Source organism: Lissotriton helveticus, chromosome 6 (assembly GCF_964261635.1).
Source record: "Lissotriton helveticus chromosome 6, aLisHel1.1, whole genome shotgun sequence".
In the NCBI taxonomy this organism is placed as follows: Eukaryota; Metazoa; Chordata; class Amphibia; order Caudata; family Salamandridae; genus Lissotriton; species Lissotriton helveticus.
Window position 1 is genome coordinate 1,496,932,579 of NC_136067.1, and position 20,518 is coordinate 1,496,953,096.

A 20,518-nucleotide genomic window follows, 5' to 3' on the forward strand; every position below is an offset into this window, starting at 1 on the left:
CGCACTGGCACTGAGGTCTGGTTAGCCGTCCTCAGGGCACTCTCAAAATCAAAAAAACAGCAACACCAGTCCTGAAAACCTGGTGGTAACCATACAGAAAGGCATTTCCTTGCATGGCCCCCTTCTAGATGAAAGGTTAAACCTTTATTGTGGTAGTTCGCTTCATTTAAGTGGAAGAACATGGAAAGGGCATCTACATTGCCAAAGTCAGTCCCAGGTCTGTGTTCCACTCTAATGTCTATACCCTGTAGGGAAATGGACCAACTCAACATCTAAGGGATCTGATAGAGACTTCTAGCTGCAGACTCCTTACCGTAGAAATATCTCCAGGTATCCGATTGGATCTGTAAATGTTTTCATGAGCAGTTTCCATGCACCCTGGTAGGCTGACGTTGTTGGTTCTATGTGGCGTCGTCCGATCCGGAAGTAACGTGCGCAGTGCCTGAATAGGCACCATCCCAGTGCACTGCTGTAAGATTTTTTATTTCTGCACCAGTCAGCATTGGTCTGGAGAGAGCTACCCCTGTCAGTCTCTTTTTGATTGTGCGTGGTTAAAGTTGTTTGTTAGTTCTTCTCCTGGTATGGCAGGGATATCCACTATGAACACCTGCTTCAAGCCCTGCGGCGCCTGTCATCGACATATATCTGAGAGAGACAGTTATGGATTCCTCACCTTCGAATTACCCCCAGACTGGATCCGGAGTATTTTTTCCTCAGCAGTACCTCTGTACGTCGATAGGTGGCGTCGGTCGACTCCGTGTTTGCCGTTGGTGTCGTGGTTGCTGGAATGACGTTGCGGTATCTACTTTGATGCCGCCCTCGCGCACTGACGTCTGTTCTTTATTTTTCCAGGCCAGCCAGCTCAGATCCGGAGAGAACGGTACCTCGTGTCACTTTATGACTCCGTTTTTGCGACTTATGTCAACACCTTTTTTGAGTTGACCGACTCCTGGTGCACGGAGGGGGTGTCACGTCGGACCAGCTTCAAGGCTTGCGACTCCTGTTGCACATTGATGTCGGTCACTGACCCGCACCTCGTGTGCCTTTGTTGCCTGGAGCCCGATTACAACCTAAACTTGTGCTCCGACTGCCGGGGCATGAACCCAAAGGCTTTGTGGGAGCGGTCCCGAAAGCTTCTAGAGGCCCAGCAGTCTGCTCCATGCTGTTCGAGGTCCCGGTCGAGAGGGAGGTTGCGGGACCGGTCGCAGAGCCACCACCTCCAATCGTCATCGAAGTCTTCGGGTAACTCTTAAGAAGAAGGCGAAGAAGCATCGTTGTTCTTCATGTTCTCCCCGTCCGTCGGCAGACGCAGGAAGCAGAAGGTAGTCGTCCGGCTTCGCACACAGAGCCTGTTGGGTCGACTCCGGCCTTCCCTCCCTTTCTGGAGCTGTAGCAAACCCTTCCCAGCTTTGCACCTTTTATGGAGCCTTACATTCTATCTTCGGGCAGCCCGACTCCGCCGGCGCGCCCTCGTGCCCCGCGGACTCGGTTGGTGGCTCTAGGCCTTCAATGCCGGCGGCTTTGGCTCCGGATCGGCACCAGTCGACCCCATGACACCACCTCCGGTGCCTGATCTAGTGACGACACCACAACCGACGCCAGTTGTACCGCCAGCCCTGACCTCTCTCTCGATGAGGACATGGAGCCGGACTGACGTCGTCCGATGTCTGGACCGGCGGCTGACGGTACTTTTGTACCCCTGTTCTCCCCTGATGTTTCCTACTGCCCTGAGTCGCTCCCAGTAGAGGGTGAAGAGGACTGGGAGGGGTCTGTGGAACCTCTTGCAGACGAGTTGGAGAGAGGAGTTGCTAGTATTCTGGACACCTCCCCAGACCTTGGCATGCTATCTCCCCCTACTGTGGCTATGGAGGAGGGTGCATCTTACGCAGTGGTGTTGCATAGAGCAGCCGAGGCCTTAAATCTCGATCTTCCTACGGTGGCGGTCAGGACTAACCTCCTGACAGAGGTGCTTCAGAGTGCTTGCTCGAAATTCAATGAGGCCCTTACGGACATCCTTTCGGGCACTTGGTTCAAGCCCAACACAGGGGCTCCGGTTGACATGATGATTGGGCGACGCCACCGCCCGCCCGGCCGACCCCATTATCCTCTTTTCCCATCCTACACCTGAGAGCTTGGTATTCCAAGTCGTCACATCCAAAAGCGCACCACCGCATAGGGAATACAAGAAGCTGGACCACCTTGGTATGAAGAGGTTTTCTTCCTCCAGCTTGGGACTGTTGTCGGTGAACACTACATGTCTATTGGGCCGTTACTCTCACTCGGTGTGGGACACGGTTGCCCCGGTGCTGCCACAGTGCCCAGAGGAGACCCGGGCCATGCGCTCCCATGCTGTTGCCGAAGGGAGAGATGCAGCAACGTTCACCATCCGGTGTGGGCTGGACACCGCCGACTCACTGGGCAGGAAGATTTCCACGTCAGTAGCACTGAGACGCTACGCCTGGTTGAGGTCCACTGGATTTTCGGGGGATGTCCAAGCAACACTTTTGGACATGCCCTTTGATGGCCTTCGCCTGTTTGGCGACAAGGCGGACAACGCACTCGAGCACTTTAAGGATTCTAGGGCTACGGCCTCGCTTCCACCTCCCGCCCAGCGCAGTCTGCCTTTCGCCCCTTTTGTGGCTCCGGAAGGGGTGCCCCGCCACAGTATGCCCAGAGCCACAGGCCTGCTCAAGCTATCCAGTCCCTGCGCAGCCCTGTGGCGATGGTCACAACTCATCTGCGCAGATCAGGTGTTCCAGTCTTCCCCTATCTTGACAACTGGTTGTTGAAGGCGGGCTCGCCCCAGGCAGTCATCTCCCACCTCCAGACTATGGCCGACCTCTTGCGTTTGCTGGGGTTCTCTATCAACTTGCCAAAGTCGCACCTGATTCCGTCTCAGAAGCTCCTCTTCATCGTAGCAGTTCTGGATTTGACACAGTTTCGGGTTTATCCTCCCAAGCAGCGAGTCCGGGATATTCAGGCTATGATTCCGATCTTTCAACCTCTATCCTGGGTTTCAGTCAGGATGACCCTCCGGCTCCTGGGCCTGATGGCCTCCTGCATCCTGCGGATGCAATATGCCAGATGGTATATGCGGGCTCTGCAGTGGGACCTGAAGTTCCAGTGGGCACGCATCAGGGCAACTTGTCCGATCATGTCCAGATCTCGGAGGGCACTGCACGACAATTGCAGTGGTGGCTCACGAATCACGATTGGATCAATGGCAGATCCCTCTCTCTTCCCCAACTGGAGCACACAGTGATGACGGATGCGTCCCTCCTGGGATGGGGCGGCCACTTGGGAGAGGAGGAGGTCAGAGGACGCTGGTCTCTGGCGGAGTCCTGGCTCCATAGCAACCTTTTGGAGCTTCAACTTGCACTAAAAGCATTCCTTCCCTCTGTCCGGGGAAGTGTAGTGTAGGTGTTCACGGACAACACCACCGCCATGTGGTACTGCAACAAACAGGGCGGGGTGGGGTCGTGGACCCCATGTCCGGAGGCTCTGCACCTCTGGACATGGCTGGAACATCAAGGCATTACCTTGGTGGTTCAACACCTGGCAGGTTCTCTGAACGCCAGGGTGGATGAACTCAGCCGCCCGTGCATGATAATTCACGAATGGCATCTGAACTCGGACGTGGTGCAAGGTCTCTTACTGCAGTGGGGAGAGCCTTGGTTAGATCTATTCGCCACCGAAGAAAATGCGCAATGTCATCAGTTCTGCGCATTGGAATTTCCAAGGCGGCACTCGCTCGGCAACGCTTTTCATCGCGAGTGGAGCTGAGGTTTGTTGTATGCCTTTCCGCCTATACCACTTCTACCCAGAGTGCTGAAGAAGATTCGGCGCGACCGGGCCCAAGTCATCCCTGCGGCTCCGGATTGGGCACGAAGATAATGGTATCCCGAACTACTCAGCATGGCAATCGATCTCCCGATCTGACTGCCTCTTCGGGAGAATCTTCTGTTGAGAAGCAGGGGACGGTCTTCCACCCAAACCTGTCCAGCCTCCACCTCCATGCGTGGAGATTGAGCGGCGAAAGTTGACAGCTTTTGACCTTCCTCCCTAAGTCTGTAATGTCATTCTGGCAGCCAGGCGTCCCTCCACTAAGACGGTATACGCCTGCAGGTGGAACAAGTTTGTAGCATGGTGCACAGCAAAGGCTGTGGATCCCCTTTCTGCACCTCTTTCCGAGGTCCTTCTGTTCCTTTTATCTTTGGCCCAGCAGGTCTCTGCTCTGGGCACTATCAAAGGTTATCTTTCGTCCATCTCCACCTTTCTACGGCTTCCAGATCAGCCTTCTCTTTAAGTCCCCCGTTGTTAATCGTTTCCTCAAAGGCATCACGCACATGTTTCCTCATGTGCCTTTCATAATGCCTCAATGGGATTTAAATCTTGTCTTAACCTATCTGATGTGCGCTCCCTTTAAGCCACTTCATAACTGTCCCATACGTCTTCTCACTCTGAAGACTGCTTTCCTGGTAGCTATCACCTCTGCCAGAAGAGTGAGTGAGCTCCAGGCTCTTTCTTCTAAACCTCCTTTTCTTTCTGTTCATCGGGACAAGGTGGTTTTAACGACTCGTCCTTCTTTCTTGCCAAAGGATGTCACGCCCTTCCACATTGGGCAGACCATCTCTTTGCCCACCTTCTTTCTGCCTCTGCATCCTTCAAAAGAGGAAGAGAGGCTGCACTGTCTGGACCCAAAATGCACGCTCTCGTTCTATCTGAAGCGCACACAACAGTTCCAGGTGGATGACTAACTTTTTGTTGGCTTCTTGGGCTCCAAAAAAGGTCGGACCATGCACAAATGTACCATCTCTCGGTTGGTTGTTCCGTGCATCAATTCATGTTACTCGTTGGCTAAGAAGGAGCCTCCTGTGGAGCTGCATGCCCATTCTACCAGGGCAACAGCAGCCACTGCTGCCTTGGGACGCGGCATTCCCTTGCAGGACATTTGTCAGGCCACTACGTGGGCCTTGCTGCACACATTTACCAAGCATTATTGCCTTGACAGTCAGGTCCGGAGAAACTGCTTCTTTGGGCGTTCTGTTCTCTGTGACTTTCTGGTGTAATCTTGTTCGCCGACTCACCACCTGGGTTGGTATTGCTGGGGTATCTATTCTAAGGTAAGGAATCTATCACTAACGTGTCTCTTTCAGATGCACAAGTTACTACTTGTGTAACGATATTTCTGTAAGAGATATTAGTTAGTGATAGATTCCTTACCGCCCCGCCCATCCTCCCCGTTCTGCGAACTGATTTCTAGGGTTAAGGTCTTCCCTTTCAGGGCCCTAGTTTCATGGCACCAGTGGTCAGTTTCTTGCATGGCTCTGCATTCCTGGCACAGAAAGTCGTGTACAGAACTGACATCAGCGCGCATGGATGGCGCCTAAATAGTCTCCATGACGTCATCTCAGCGCCTACGTCGCCAGCGACGGATGCGGAGCCGCACTACGCCACCTTCCGACGTGCAGGGGTACTGCTGACGAAAACTTTCCACAACCAGTCTGACGCCTGGGGATATTCTAAGATAAGGAATCTATCACTAACTAATGTCTCTTATATATCGTTACACAAGTAATAACTTGTGCCTCTTGGCCAAGGGAGCCATCAAGCATGCTCTGTAGGAGAGTAGGGTCTGCTTTCCTATGGTCACTCCACTTTTTGCTTTTTGCTTCACTGGTTTTCGACTTAATGTGGCTGTGGGCCTGCTAATCGGACCCACAGCCCTGCTGTTCTCTCTCTAAATTCAACACCATGTACTTTAGGTACATCACCAATTTGGATTTGGGTCACTCTTCTGAGTCCCTGTACAGTGTACCATAGGTACCCAGGGCATAGGTGCACCCAAGGCCTACCAGGGGCTGCAGCATGTATTATGCCACCCCTGGCTGGCCATCCAATCTGACACAACTGGCTGATCACTCAGCTGGGGCAAGGGGTGTAATCACCCCTTGCTTAGGTGTAGTATTACTATACCTACCCTTATATATAGACACATATGCACCTATAAGTCACTCCTATGGCAGGCCTTAACAATCCTGAAGGCAGAGTGCTTGGTTTTATGTGAGATGGCGCTCTAGTATGAGCTGAGCCTGTCTGCAGCTTTCGGAACCATGTACTTATAGCTGTTCTATGATATAGCCATACCATATACTCTTAAGTGCATTATAATCCTCGCGGTTATTGCTAACTTTGGTTTGGCTTTATCAAAACATGTCATGTAAGGTGTCATACGCTTTGGAATACTACCCCCTCGCCAGTTCTGGCGAAGGAGGTAGCATTCCACCCTTCTAGAGGGCGAAGACATGTTGTTCCTACTAATCCCGGTTAAAGTTAACCAGAGCCTCAGCATCACAAAATGGATGCCGCTACCACAGACACAAGTCTGACCTCCTGCTGCTGGGAGCCCTTCCAGCGAGGGAGGCTTGGACAATAGGTTTCCTGTCTTGGGAGGTGCTAGCACCACCCCAGACAGGCCATAGTGTATTGGGGCAGGGAGGGCTGAATGAAATGAGACACTGCCTGGCGCACACAAGGGGGCCCCTCTCTGGATTGAATTATCCACTAGAGGCAACTCACCCGCAAGAAAATACCTACAAGATTCACTGGAGATCTTGGATCTAACAAACCTCTGGGAGTCATCAACAGATCTTAAAATCTTTAAAAAAGTGGTAACGAAAGTAACCAAGCTGATTTCATCCATAGAGGATAAAGCCACCCTGGCTAAGAGGGCCCATGGATGGGCCATGTTGCAAGACTATAACTCCCTGAAACTACAAGAATATTTTAAAAACGGGCCTCAGACAGTCAATTAAAAACAAGTTCTTAAATATGCGCCTTGGCATTATACCCATACTACCGCATCTGGCACCCTGGAAAAGGGGAAGCTGAGTAAGCTGCTGCCGACTCTGCCTATCAGGAAAAGAGGATCTCATCCATATAATTTGTATCTGCTCAAACCTTATGAACATAAAACGATCCTATGGAACCAAAAGAGCATAACAAGTTGCAGGCAGGCTGTGATGCTGTGTTTTAACCCTGAGAAGACTCTGTTAAACTGCAGATTAACTAAATTCTTTGATATAGTGGCCAGAAGACTCATGAACCATACATCCGGCTCACATAAAACACTAGCCAACTCAAAGCTGTGCCAAGCCCCTTGGAGTACCTTGTTCCCTAAATCCCTATGGTTTCGAACAAAACAAATTGTGTCTTTTATGATCTTAACAAGCTCTTTTTATATCTTAACTGTAACCATGATTGAATTTTTATACATTTGTATGTTTTTCATTGTGAGTTTTCATTAACTGTACAATAAACCTTACCTTACCTTACCATGCATAGTCCAGTTCAAACCGGTGATGGGGCACTCCAGCCCCATTTTTTTTGTGAAACTGGACAAAGGGAAAGGGGTGTAACCACCGCCTTCCTGTGTCCCACCCATAGGAGGGACCTAGCAGGTAATCCAGCCCCTAAATTTAGTATATAGGTAGGAGCTGAGTCCCAAGACTTGAGATTTATCCTGACTGAAACTTGAAACGAAACTCTGAACCTTCGACATTCTACTGCAACTAGAAGACTGAAGAATCTCCCTTGTGGTCAAGGAGTGACCACCCTGTGCAAGCAGGCACCATCAAGCGATCAACGGTTTGCTTTGTCGACGCTCCCGCCGGAGCCCGAGCACAGAGCCTGACAAGACCCGGACTTCCAGACTTCCATCAGCCCGATCCACAGTCACAGCAGAGCTGAGACCCGTGGAGGCGACGAGAGACGTGGGACCGGCCATCTTGGAAAGCCAGCGAATTGCTTTCCGTGCAACTTCTGAGGCACCCTCGAAGTTGTGCATTGGGGATTAAGAAGCCCCAGCCCCGAGCACCAACTGCACCGAAGATCAGCCCTCCACACTCCACGAGTTCTGCGTGGGGCCCTTCTGCATTTTCCTGCTCAACGCGTCTGTCCGGTCACTTGCCCATTGGCTGGTGGCCTCTGTGACGACGAACCTCTGGTCTGGTTGCTCCAGACTGGCCCTTGCTTCCCTGAAAAGGAGAAGTCCATCAGACCTTGCTGGTCTGATCCGTAAGCCATCTTCGATTCCTGCGTGGGTTGCCTTTGCCAAGGCTTGTTGACTCCAATCCGGAAGCCGACACCGCCGACAGCGAGAGCCTTCGTGGGACAGTCCGTATCTAGCTCCTGGTCGTCGTTGACACCTCCTGGTCCACTGGCTGCAGAGACAAGCCTCACGGCATCACCTGATTGCTTCGCGACATCGCCTGGTTCCTTCCTGGTCACTGGCTAGTGACCCAGACTCTGTCCCCTCTGCTTTCAGGTACTCTGCATCCTCGATCCGCCCTTGGATCCTCCCGGACACTTCTCTCCTGGTCGCCTGCAGCATCTTTCTCCAAGGCTCCATAGGAATCGGCGATTCCTATGGATTTCCTTTCAAAAGCTCCTTTTCATCGGAGCACTTCTGGATACAGCACAGTTTCGGGCCTATCCTCCTGTGCAGCGAGTCTGGGATATTCGTGCTATGATTCTGATGTTTTCAGCCTCCATCCTGGGTATCGGTGAGAATGACCCGGAGGCTGCTGGTCCTCATGGCCTCCTGCATCCTGCTCGTTGATCATGCCAGGTGGCATAGGCGGGCTCTGCAGTGGGACCTGAAGTTCCAGTGGGCACAGCATCAAGGGAATCTGTCCGATTGAGTCCAGATCTCGGAGGGCACTGCTCAGCAATTGCAGTGGTGGCTAGCGAATCAGGATTGGGTCAACGGCAGATCTCTCTCCCTTCCCCAACCAGAGTTCACAGTAGTGACGGATGCGTCACTCCTGGGATGGGGTGACAACATGGGAAAGGCAGAGATCAGAAGCCTCTAGTCTCCGGCAGAGTCCGGGCTCCACATCAACCTTCTGGAGCTCTGGGCGATCCGTCTTGCACTGAAAGCATTCCTTCCCTCTGTCAAGGGCAGAGTGGTGCAGGTATTCACAGATAACACCACCGTCACGTGGTACTGTAACAAACAGGGCGGGGTGGGATCGTGGACCAACTGTCAGGAGGCTCTTTATCTATGGGCATGGCTGGAACATAAGGGCATGTCCCTGGTGGTTCAACACCTGGCAGGTTCCCTGAACGCCATGGCACACAAACTCAGCTGCAGGTTAATGATGGATCACGAATGGCATCTTCTCTCGGAGGTGGTGCAAGGTCTCTTTCAGCAGTGGGGAGAGCCTTGGTTAGATCTGTTCGCCACCGAAGGAAACTTGCAATGTCAGCAATTCTGCGCATTGGAATTTCTAAGGCGGCACTCGCTCTGCGACGCTTTTCGTAGGAAGTGGAGTTGCGGTCTTCTATACACCTGTCCGCCTATACCACTTCTGCCCAGAGTGCTGAAGAAGATCAATCGCGACTGGGCCCAAGTCATTCTTGTTGCCCGGACTGGGCTCGAAGAGTCTGGTATGCCAAGCTCTTGAACATGGCCATTGATCCTCTGATCACACTGCCTCTTTGGGAGGATCTTCTGTTGCAGCAACAGGAGACGGTTATCCACCCGAACCTGTCCAGCCTTCATCTCCTTGCATGGAGACTGGGCTGCGACACTTGACAGCTTTCGACCTTCCTCCCGAAGTCTGTAATGTTACCTTGGCAGCCAGGCATCCCTTCACTAAAACGGTACACGCCTGTAGATGGAGCGAATTTGTGGCATGGTGCACAGCAAAGGCTGTGGATCCCCTTGTGGTCCCTCTTTCAGAGGTTCTCCTCTTTATTCTTTCTTTGGCCCAGCTGAGCTCTGCTCTAGGCACCCTTAAAGGCTATCTTTTGGCCATTTCAGCCTTTCTGTGCCTTCCTGATCAGTAAATAGATTTCTTAAGAGCATTACTCACGTTTTTCCTCCTATTCCTTTCATAATGCCCCAGTGGGACGTGAATCTGTTCCTAACTTACCTTATGTGTGCTCCTTTCAAGTCACTTCATAATTGCCCTCTCAGACTCTCGACTGAAGGCTGCTTTTCTGGTTGCCATCACCTCTGCGCACACGATGAGTGAGATTCAGGCTCTTTCTTCTAAACCTCCTCCCCTTGTTGTTCATCCGGACTAGGTTGTCCTTAGAACTAGACCTTCTTGTCTTCCCAAAGTGGTTACCTGTTTCCACATGGGATAGACCATCACTTTGCCCACCTTCTTCCTGCCCGCATCCTTCTAAGGAGGAGGAGAGACTCCACCTTCTGGATCCAAAACGTGCATTATCCTTTTATTTGGATTGTATAAAAAATTCTGAGTGGACGATCAACTCTTTGTTGGCTATGTGGGCGCCAAGAAAGGTCAGGCTGTGCAAATACAGACCATCTCTAGATGGGTCATCCTTTGCATTAAGATCTATTATTCCTTGGCGAAAAAGGAGCCTCCAGTAAAATTGTGCTCCCATTACATCAGGGCGACAACAGCCACTACTGCTTTGAGATGTTTTAGTCCCCCTTAGTGACATCTACCAGGCGGCCACGTGGGCATTTTATCACACGTTCACTAAACATTATTGCCTGGATACTCGACTCCTGAGAGACTGCTTCTTTGGCCATTTTGACTTTCTGGTGTGAACTTGGTTTGCAGACTTCCCTCCGGGATTGGTATTGCTGGGGTATCTATTCTAAGGTAAGTAGTATAGTAACCTTGGTATCATCACCATCTTGGAGATCGCTATCCGGGCCATAATGAGTAAATTGACCTCCAAAAGGGTACACAAACTTTCAGGGAGAGGTAAAGCTCCTCCTAGGTTACTGTCTCACAAGTCTTCCTTTGCAAGGAATATCTGTATCCATAGGTACTTGAAAGATGCAGGGGACCAAGTTAAGTCAGGTGGTAGTTCTGGAGGTTGCTCCAGTCCCCGTCAAAGGGAGAATAGATATGTTTTAGATGTATTAACCCGAAGGCCTGAGACATTCAAAATGAAATGTTGTAATTGTTCCATGGCTTTAGGAATGCCTATTGAACCGCCCCTAAAATAAAGGAGCATATCGTCGGCGTATAATGGAATAATGTTATTGTTATTGTTATTTCCGGCTTATATAGCGCCATCTCACCGGCAGGTCTCAAGGCGCTTATGACCAAAAAGGCACAACTACTTATTTAGCAGAATGAAAGATATACCCAAAGTAGAGCTAAACTGGGCTCAAAGCCTCCCTGAATAGGGTTGTTTTTAGAATTTTCCTGAAACGAAGGAGATTACCTTCTTTACGGAGGGATTCAGGGAGTTTATTCCAAATTTTGGGTATCAAAGCAGAGAAAGATCTGCCGCCTTTTGTGGTCAATCTAAACCGGGGACAGACAAGCAACTGTGCATCTGACGACCTAAGTCTTCGTTCAGGTTTATACACCTCCAGCCGTTGCTTAATATAGGCAGGTGCTTGCCCATAGATTGCCTTATGGGCTATACATAGGCTTTTAAAATCAGGCCTTTGCCTAATAGGCAGCCAATGAAGGCTCTGTAGCAGCGGAGAGGCATGGGATCTTCTTGGGAGCCTGAAAATTAGCAGTGCGGCATCATTTAGGACCACTTGCAATCTATTGGTCAAGATTTTTGGGAGACCTAAATAGAGTGCATTCCCGTAGTCCAACCTCGAGATTATTGTAGCAGAGACTACAGTGCGAAGCATGGACCGGGAGAGAAGGGGCACCAATTTGCACAGTTGTCTAATTAGACCAGTACAGGTCCCTACTACGGAGGAAATCTGACTGGCCATTGATAATTCACAGTCAATCCTGATACCCAAGCTTTTCACAGTATCAGCTGGTTTAGGAGTGGGACCTAGTTCCTGAGGCCAGTATAAGTCACTCCATGGTGAACATATGGAGGAGACCACCAAAACCTCTGTTTTTTTAGGATTAATCTTCAAAAGATTCATGGTCATCCAACTGACCGTGTATCTTAGAACATCCTGCGCATGGTTCTGAGCCCGCACTGTGTTATCTATGCTCAATAACAGCTGAGTGTCGTCAGCATAGTTAAAAACACGACAACCCATCTTTGCCAGAGAATTAATCAATGGTTGCAGGTACAAGTTAAACAGGAGTGGGGATAGTGCGGAGCCCTGAGGGACTCCGCACGTCAAATTTCCCACCACCGATACCTTGTCCCCCAGCTGGATCCTCTGTGTTCTCCCCGATAGGAAGGATTCCAACCACCGATGGGCTGTGTCCCGGATTCCGAAATTGGCCAGTCTATCCAAGAGCAGGGTATGGCTGACAGTATCGAACGCCGCTGATAGGTCTAAAAGTATCAGGGCACTCGGTTTCTTACTGTCAGCCATCCCTCTAAGCTCATCCAGCACCGAGAGCATCACCAACTCGGTGCTGTGGTGTGCACGAAAACCTGCCTGAAGCTCGTGGAGAAGATGGTGTGTCTCCAGGAACGAGGACAAGAACCTCTGCACATGTTGTTCAAGGATTTTGGCCAAGAACGGGAGTTGGGAAATAGGCCTGTAATTCTTCAACAACTTAGGGTCAGCTCCTGATTTCTTTATTAAAGGCTTCACTCGAGCCTCTTTGAAGCTGGCTGGTAACCGTCCTGTCTCTAGTGAATTATTCAGGAGAGAGAGAATATGGTCTTCTAAAACAGGACGTGCTAGACAGAAGACACTGGGGGGGCAGGGGTCTGCTGGGGATCCTGATTTGATTTTGCTCATGAGTTGTTCAAGAGTCATTGCATCAATCGATGGGAAATTTGAAAGATGAATTTCCACAGGAATCTGGACAGCCTGTGGCATAGTAAGTCCAGCCCCCGTACCATTCTTGATATCCCGTAAGATGGTATCTACCTTCTCCAAAAAATAGTTTTGGAAGGTATCGCAGCTAATTGTTGTTTCCATATTTTTGCTCAATTCGGCTAATATTTTGAAAGTTTCCTTCTGGACATTTTCAGCCTGATTTATCCGAATTTCGTAGTATTTTGCTTTAGTGTCCAGGATAAGCTTCTTGTAGATATTGAGCACTTTTTTATATTGAACTCTGGCATCGTCATCTTTTTTCCTCCTCCAGTTTCTTTCTGCGTTACGAAGTTTCTTTTTGTGCTCCCTCAAGGCTGATGTGAACCATGGGGCTCCCTTACCAGTTGCTTTAACCCTTTGTTGCTTCTCTGGTGCAATCAGATCAATCGCTCTGGTCAGGCTGCGCATTATGTTCCCATGTTCCTGATCCACATCAATATTGGGGGCTGTTGGTTGAACAAGTTCCGACAGGGTAGTTGTCAAAGTTTGTAAATCAACTCTCTTCCACTGACGGACCTTCTTCATTTTAGATGGTATTTGCCTCAACGTCACAATAGATAAAATAATGATCCGACCATATACAAGGTAAAACTCTCGAAATGGTTACCTTAGGATCCAGAGTCCAAATAAGATCAAGAATGTGTCCTTTAATATGTGTAGGGGTTTCTACCAGTTGTTTAAAGCCCAATGAGGTCATAGTAGTCTCATTAACTAAGGTTAAAATAAATACAAAAACGGGTATTTAAAAACTTCCTCTTACAAGCTGGGTAATTCTACAAAGAGCGATCTCTCAGAGCGCTGCAGTATTAAATAGCGCGTCCTATCTGGTCAACTATCTGGAACAATAATGTGTTCATGACCTTCCACTTCTAGCCCCCCACCTGCCTGAGTTGTTAAGTGAGAGGTTCGATTGCAAAGGCGAACAGTAGCGAAGAAAGAAGGCATCCCTGCCTGGTGCCTCTATGAACCTAATATTGCGGTGAGAGCGTGGTCCCCATTCTGACTCTCGCTGTTGGGGCCATGTACAATAGCCTGACCCATTTAATCCAGCATTCCTCCAATCCCATTTATTTCATTACTGCGAACAGAAAATCCCAGCTTACTGTGTCGAAGGCTTTCTCCAGATCCACTGACCTCAGCATTGCTTTGTGGTCTATCTGTGTTATCGGGTGGTACATTACATGGTAGAGCCTCAATGTGGGGGAGTGTATGGGCTGGCCGTTTTTGGCATGTGTGGTACACCTCTGGACTCAGGTTTGATGAGCCACGCTAACATCAGTCCTGCTTTACCTTCTTCCTCATGCATCTTGGTTATGTATTGTTTATAATCATGGGTCCTCAACTTCTCTAATGTAGTATTATATTGCTTTCTCGTTTCTTGAGCTTCTGCTAGGGTTTCCTGGCATCCATCTACTGTGTTATCAAGTGCACATATCTTCTGTTCCAGAGCCTGTAGTTCTTTACGCAGCTCCGCTAGTGCTCCCACTGTGATTGATACATTGCCCTCTCATCACCACTTTAAAGGCCTCCCATTCAATCAGTTTTGTGGACTTGGATCCCAGATTGTTGAGAAAATAATTAGAGATTGCCGCTGCTAACGAATTACAGTAGCAGGCGTATTCTAGTAAAGTTGGATTAAGCCACCACGTTGGGGCTGGTGGTCTCTCTCCTATGGGGGTAAGTTGCAGCAGTACAGGGCTATGATTAAAAATGGTCCTCCCCAAATATTCGGAGTACGTTATACTCTGGGACATTCTATGGGAGCATACAACCGATCTATTTTAGTGCGGAGGTTATGTATGTGAGAATAGTATGAGTTGGTGCAGTCTGTGTCATGTTGCGTCCGCCACATATCTACCAGTCCCCAATGCCCAAGCCACTACCGCAGCCCCCCAGCCAGTTTTCTCATTACTGTCCACTTTAGGAGGGAAAAGGATTGCTCTAGCTGTAGGTCATCTCCTAGTAGAAATGTATCAGGCGGCGCACTTGCCATATGTGTAGATAATGATTGGAAGAAGCTTAATTAGTCTTGGTTGGGGGCGTAGAGTCTACGTATGGTGATTTATTTGCCATCTAATCTGCCTCCTATTGGAACATACCTGTCGTCTTTATAACGGAGTGAGTTCATTCAAATGGCGTTTCTGCTTTTATACAAATTTGGGTCCCCCTGGCATATGCTGAGTAGGAAGTGGCGTAAAGTTGGCCTCACCATCTCTGTCTCAATCTATCTTTTTTGGACCCTTACAAGTGTGTTTCCTGGGGCCTGGCGATCTGGACCCCTCTACTTTTAATATATCTGTGAACGTTGTTTCTCTTGGAGGAGGATCACATTCCCTTGACATTCCAGGACGTAAGTGTCACCCCTGCTGCTGAGTTAGATGTGCTTGCCATCCTCGTGGTCTTACACATCTCCCCCACCAGGGTCCTCCCAATCTCCCCTCCCCACCTCTTGAGTTAAGCTCATGCCCTCCATGCGAATTAAGTTGTGAGAAAGAAGAGCAAGAAAAGAGAATGAAGAAAGTAATAATCAAACCCCAACAACAACTCCTGAGCCCCAGGGCAGGACAGCAACGGCCTACCATCCAAACAGAGAATATCTCCTCTGGTCAGCCTATAAAGACTTTACCAGAAGGGGCGTGCCAAGGTGTGTATTCTAACTCTCCCCATACACTATGTCAGCAGAGTATGTAATGCGTGAGTTTCTATTGTCCGGGTTGGTAGATAGTCTCACCTACTACTGAGCCCCTCTTCAACCCCTATCATATCATCTCCTATAGTTTTAGTGCAACCTGGTTTCTCTCGGGATCTCCCCCACCCCCCCTCGGTTGCGCTCAGTGAGACTTATTCATAGTACATTAGACAGAAAAAAGGATATCATATTATATTGTCTACTGTCTGCAGTGTCACTACTGGTAGTCTGGTTTCTTCTCCCTCTGAGGAGATAGAGTCCGATCTTATCAATTTCTGTTCAGATGAGAAGTTTGGTTCTTTGAAGGTCTATTTAGTCGATCCTATCTCGGCTACCGCCTGCAGGGCCGCTGCTCGATCCAGTACTGTCTGTGATGGTGAAGGGCCGCTCCCCATGTTGTTCTGTGGTTTTTTGCAAAGGCGTCCTCGTTTCCCTCTTCTTTGGGGTGGTGCTTTCAGGCATGGCATCTGTGGGGACATCTCTGCTCTGTAGTCTTCCAGCCATGAACAGGCCAGGTCCGGAGAATCACAGAACGGTGTAGAACCATCTACAATAATTCTAAGTTTTGAGGGGAACATTATTGAGTTCTGAATTCCCTGGTCTCGGATCACTTGCTTGGCCTCTGTATATGACGCTCTCTTAGCTTGCACTGTTGTTATGTACTAAACAAAGAGAAGTACCAGGCTGTTCCTAATGGAGGGTTGGTGTTTGTGACATACGTACGTAGTGCAACTTGCGCAGGGGGCACAGTGAAAGCCTACGCATGGGTATCCAATATGTTGGATATAATGGCCTCACACACCCTTGCAGGTGTCATGCTTCATCATCGGCAATGCTCCTCGTTGGGTCGGCGGTGCAATACCCAACGGGCAACACCTCAAAGAGGGGCTCTTTGGCGGAGATCTTTTATCCAACTGCCGTGTAGGTGAAGTGTGGGTATGGGGCCAGTGCTATGTAGACGTGGTGATGGTTAAAATTGGGGCAAAGGGTACCAGATCAGGTTTATTCTAGCGGTCCCTTACTCCAAATTAAAAAAAGGTATAGAATAGACTCGGAGGGAATTAATGTACCCTAATGCGAGACTAGACTAGTGGTAGAATCAATAGGTCGACATGTTTCTCGCTGTTTGTCCACTGACTAGCGATTCTTCAAGACCAATATCAACAAACTTTTGAAGTTAATAAAACTATCTACAAAGTGCCTTTACCTTTCTATAGAATTCTAATTCCATTATATATAAAGGGTAATGTATACCTGTGTTGTGCTGTATTTGCCTATCTGTGTAAAGGTGAGCTACAACAACAGCACCCGGCGGGTAGAGCTACGGGTTCAACCTCATAGTTTTCAGGTTATTTGTTCCCGTGCCTCCTTGGATAGACCTACCCCTCGCCGCTGGATCCGGGAAGGTGTTGTGTAATCAGGATATATAGAGGCCTTTTGATTAGTCACTGTGAAGGGGCCTTTTAAACGGCCCTGCTGTAAGATTGCCCGGTCTCTGTAATGAAGCAGTCTGGCAACTATTGGCCTGGGTGGCCTGCCCAGGGCTAGTGGTCTTGAAGGGACTCTATGCGCTCCTTCCAGTGAATAGAAAGGACATAGGGATCCTGGAGCCACTTCAATCAGTTGACAGTTCTCTAGGTAGTCTACCATGTTTCCTTCTTTAATTCCCTTCGGAAGGCTCACCACCCTAATGTTGTTGTGCCTGTTTTTCCAGCTGATGAACCCTGTCTCTCAATTATGACATTTGTTTGGAGAGTTTCGTGCATTCTGGTTGTATTTCCTCAACCCTATCTTCCACTCCTTTGACGTGGTCTGCCAGTTTGTGGTGTTCCGTTGTGAGTAATCCTAGTCCCACGGACACCGCGCCTATAATCTTGCTGTAGGGCACTCCTGGTGTCTGTTATTGCCTCCAAGATCTGTCTATCTCCTGAGGTATAACGGGAGCCTAATGGTATTGTCCAGGCCTCAAGCACCATCCAGTCTCTTCGTGTTTGTGTCCTACAAACCCGGGCACTGAGTCTGAGTCTTGGGGGGGTTGACCTACCCTGCTGTGGCTCATCACCTCTTGTTCTTCCGATGATACCTTTAGGATCCTATTTAGGGGACCGAGACTCACTGCCCATTGTTTCCTTAGGCATGGACAGATCTGTCCTCATGTGGGTGTCTATTGTGATGTGGCTTGTCTTTGGGTGGGCCCCCATTGCTTATTTTGGTGTCTGGGGACTCTGTTGCTAGGGGGTCCGCCTATAGGTGTGTTGGTCCTGATCCAGTGCTCCTATAGAAAAACTGTCTCAAAAACGCTACCTATCTGAAAGAGACACTTTAGTATTAGATTCCTTACCTTAGAATATCCCCAGGCGTCAGACTGGATCCGGAAACTTTTGCGTAGCGGTACCCTGGCGCGTCGGTAGGCGTCGTCTGCGGCTCCGCGTCCGTCGTCGGCGTCGTGGGCGCCGTAATGACGTAGTCGGAGTACTTAGACGCCGCCTCCGCGTGCTGACGTCAGTTCTTTTTTCCGCGCCAGCAAGCGCAGATCTGGAAAAAGCAGTAACCCTAGTCAATTTTTGACTAACTTTTTGATCGATTTTTGATCATTTCTCGAAGTCTTTTCGACTCCGATTGGTGCCGTAGGGATGCCCGGCTTTAAGCACTGCGAGGATTGCAACCGCCTGATGTCGGGCACGGATCCTCACCACCTGTGTTTAACTTATCTAGGCGTCGATCACGACGACAAGGCCTGCTCCGACTGCCGGGCCCTCTCTTCGAAAGCCAGGCGGGAGCGGTCCTGCAGGCGACTCGAACTCCGGCAGTCGGTCCCGCGCCGCGAGAGGTCTCGGTCCCACGGGAGGTCGAGGGACAGGTCGCGGGCTCGGAGCCACCACAGCTCCGAGAGTAGGCCGCACTCCTCCAGGTCGAAGTCGTCGTCAGGTAAGAAGGACAAGAAGTCCAAGAGGCGTCATCGCTCTGCGGACTCCCCCCGACGCTCGCGCGATGCGGCCGGGGGTTCGGGTGACACCGCCCACGCGGCTCCGTCGGAGTCGCGGGCGCCGCGTCCAGCCCCACACCCTCCGGTCCCTGGGCTAGACGCGACGCCGGGGGATATCGAGCGCTTCCTAATGGCCATGATAAAACTCTCTCCTCCGACGGGCTCCGCGGCGCCTTCGGGCCCAGCGGACCCGTCTGGGACCCCTTGCGGGTTGGGGGTTTCGGCCCCGACGCCGTCAGGTGCTTCGGCCCTGATGCCGCCGCCGCCTTCGGGCCCGGCGCCGCAGGTTCCCGCTATCCCGACGGTGCCGCCGCCTTCGGGCCCGGCACCGCGGGGTCCAGTTGTTCCGGCGCCGCCGGCGCCTTCGGGTCCGGCGCCGCGGGATGCCGCTAGACCTTCTTCGGGATCTGGATCGTCGCCGGTGGACCTTACGACCTCCCTGGCGTCGGACCATCAGGTGTCGCCTCCGGCGCCGTCCTCCGGCGGCGCCGTCCCCGATGCCCCCTTCATTCCTGTTCCTACGTCGGGACGGCCCCGATGGGCGCCGCTCCAGACGTCGTTTTGGGGGTTTCACTTCTATGAGCAGGCCCCATTAGTTGAGAACCCTGAGTTTCAGGAGATGGGTGATGAAGGGGATTGGGAGGGGTCTGAGGACCCTCTGACCCGAGAGTGTCAATCTCATGAGGACTGGGCAGGAGACCTTGGGGAGGCCAGTGGCCTGGACACCTCTCCAGACACTGGTTTTGTCTCCCCTCCTACCGTGGCTTCGGAGGAGGGGGCAACCTACAGTGTGGTGTTGATGAGGGCTGCCAAGGCCTTGGGCCTTGAGCTCCCCGTCGCGGCCGTGAGGACTAACCTCCTCACTGAGGTCCTTAAACCGCAGTCAAGCTCGGCAGAGCCTCTGCTGCACTTTAATGAGGCCTTGACCGACGTTCTTCTGGGCACTTGGTCCAAGCCCGCTACGGGTTCGCCCGTAGATAGGAACGTGGCCAGACGCCACCGCCCCGCCCCGGGCGACCCATGTTTCCTGTCCACCCACCCTACCCCCGAGAGCCTGGTCATCCAGGCCTCCAATTCCCAGACCGCGTTCCCGTCGGCACCGCAGGACAGGGAATCCAAGACGTACGAGCAGTACGGCAAAAAGATCTTCTCGTCCCTTAGTCTGGGACTGCGGTCTTCCAACACCGCATGCCTCTTGGGCCGCTACACCCACTCTCTGTGGGATACAGTCGCGGTCGGGGGCAACGGCGAGGTCAGTCCACACCTTCCCCCGCAGCATCCGCCTCAAAACCCTACTAGTCCGTGCTTTCAGGCCCATGTGACGCCAGTGGGGGGCAGGGTTCGCCATCACCTCCTCCACTGGCGCACCGTCACTTCGGACAGGTGGGTGCTGCAGATCGTCCGAAGGGGCTACTCCCTCCCCTTCGAGGCGACTCCTCCAGCCATGTCACCGCAGAACCACCGTGTATCGGGGGATCATTTGCGACTTCTGCAGGAGGAAGTTACGGCCCTCTTGGCCAAGGGGGCCATCGAGCGCGTTCCTGGGCCAGAAGTAGGGTGTGGTTGCTACTCCCACTACTTTCTGGTACCCAAGAAGGGCAAAGGGGGCCTACGCCCTATCTTGGACCTACGGAACGTCAACGACTTCCTCCGGAAGGAGAAGTTCAAGATGCTGACACTGGCTCAGGTCCTAGCTGCCCTGGACCCAGGAGACTGGATGGTAGCGTTGGACTTGCAGGACGCTTATTTCCACATCCCCGTCCTGCCGGCCCACCGGCGCTACCTGCGGTTCACGGTTGGCCACGAGCACTTTCAGTATACCGTGCTCCCCTTCGGCCTTACCAGCGCCCCACGGGTGTTCACAAAGGTGATGGCGGTGGTCGCAGCTCACCTGCGCAGGCTAGGGGTTTCAGTCTTCCCCTACCTCGACGACTGGTTGTTGAAGGCGGGCTCGCCCTAGACAGTCGTCAGCCACCTCCAGACTACGGCAGACCTCCTGCACCGACTGGGGTTCTCCGTCAATGTGCCGAAGTCACACCTGTGCCCCTCTCAGAAGCTCCTTTTCATCGGAGCGGTTCTCAACTCGGCG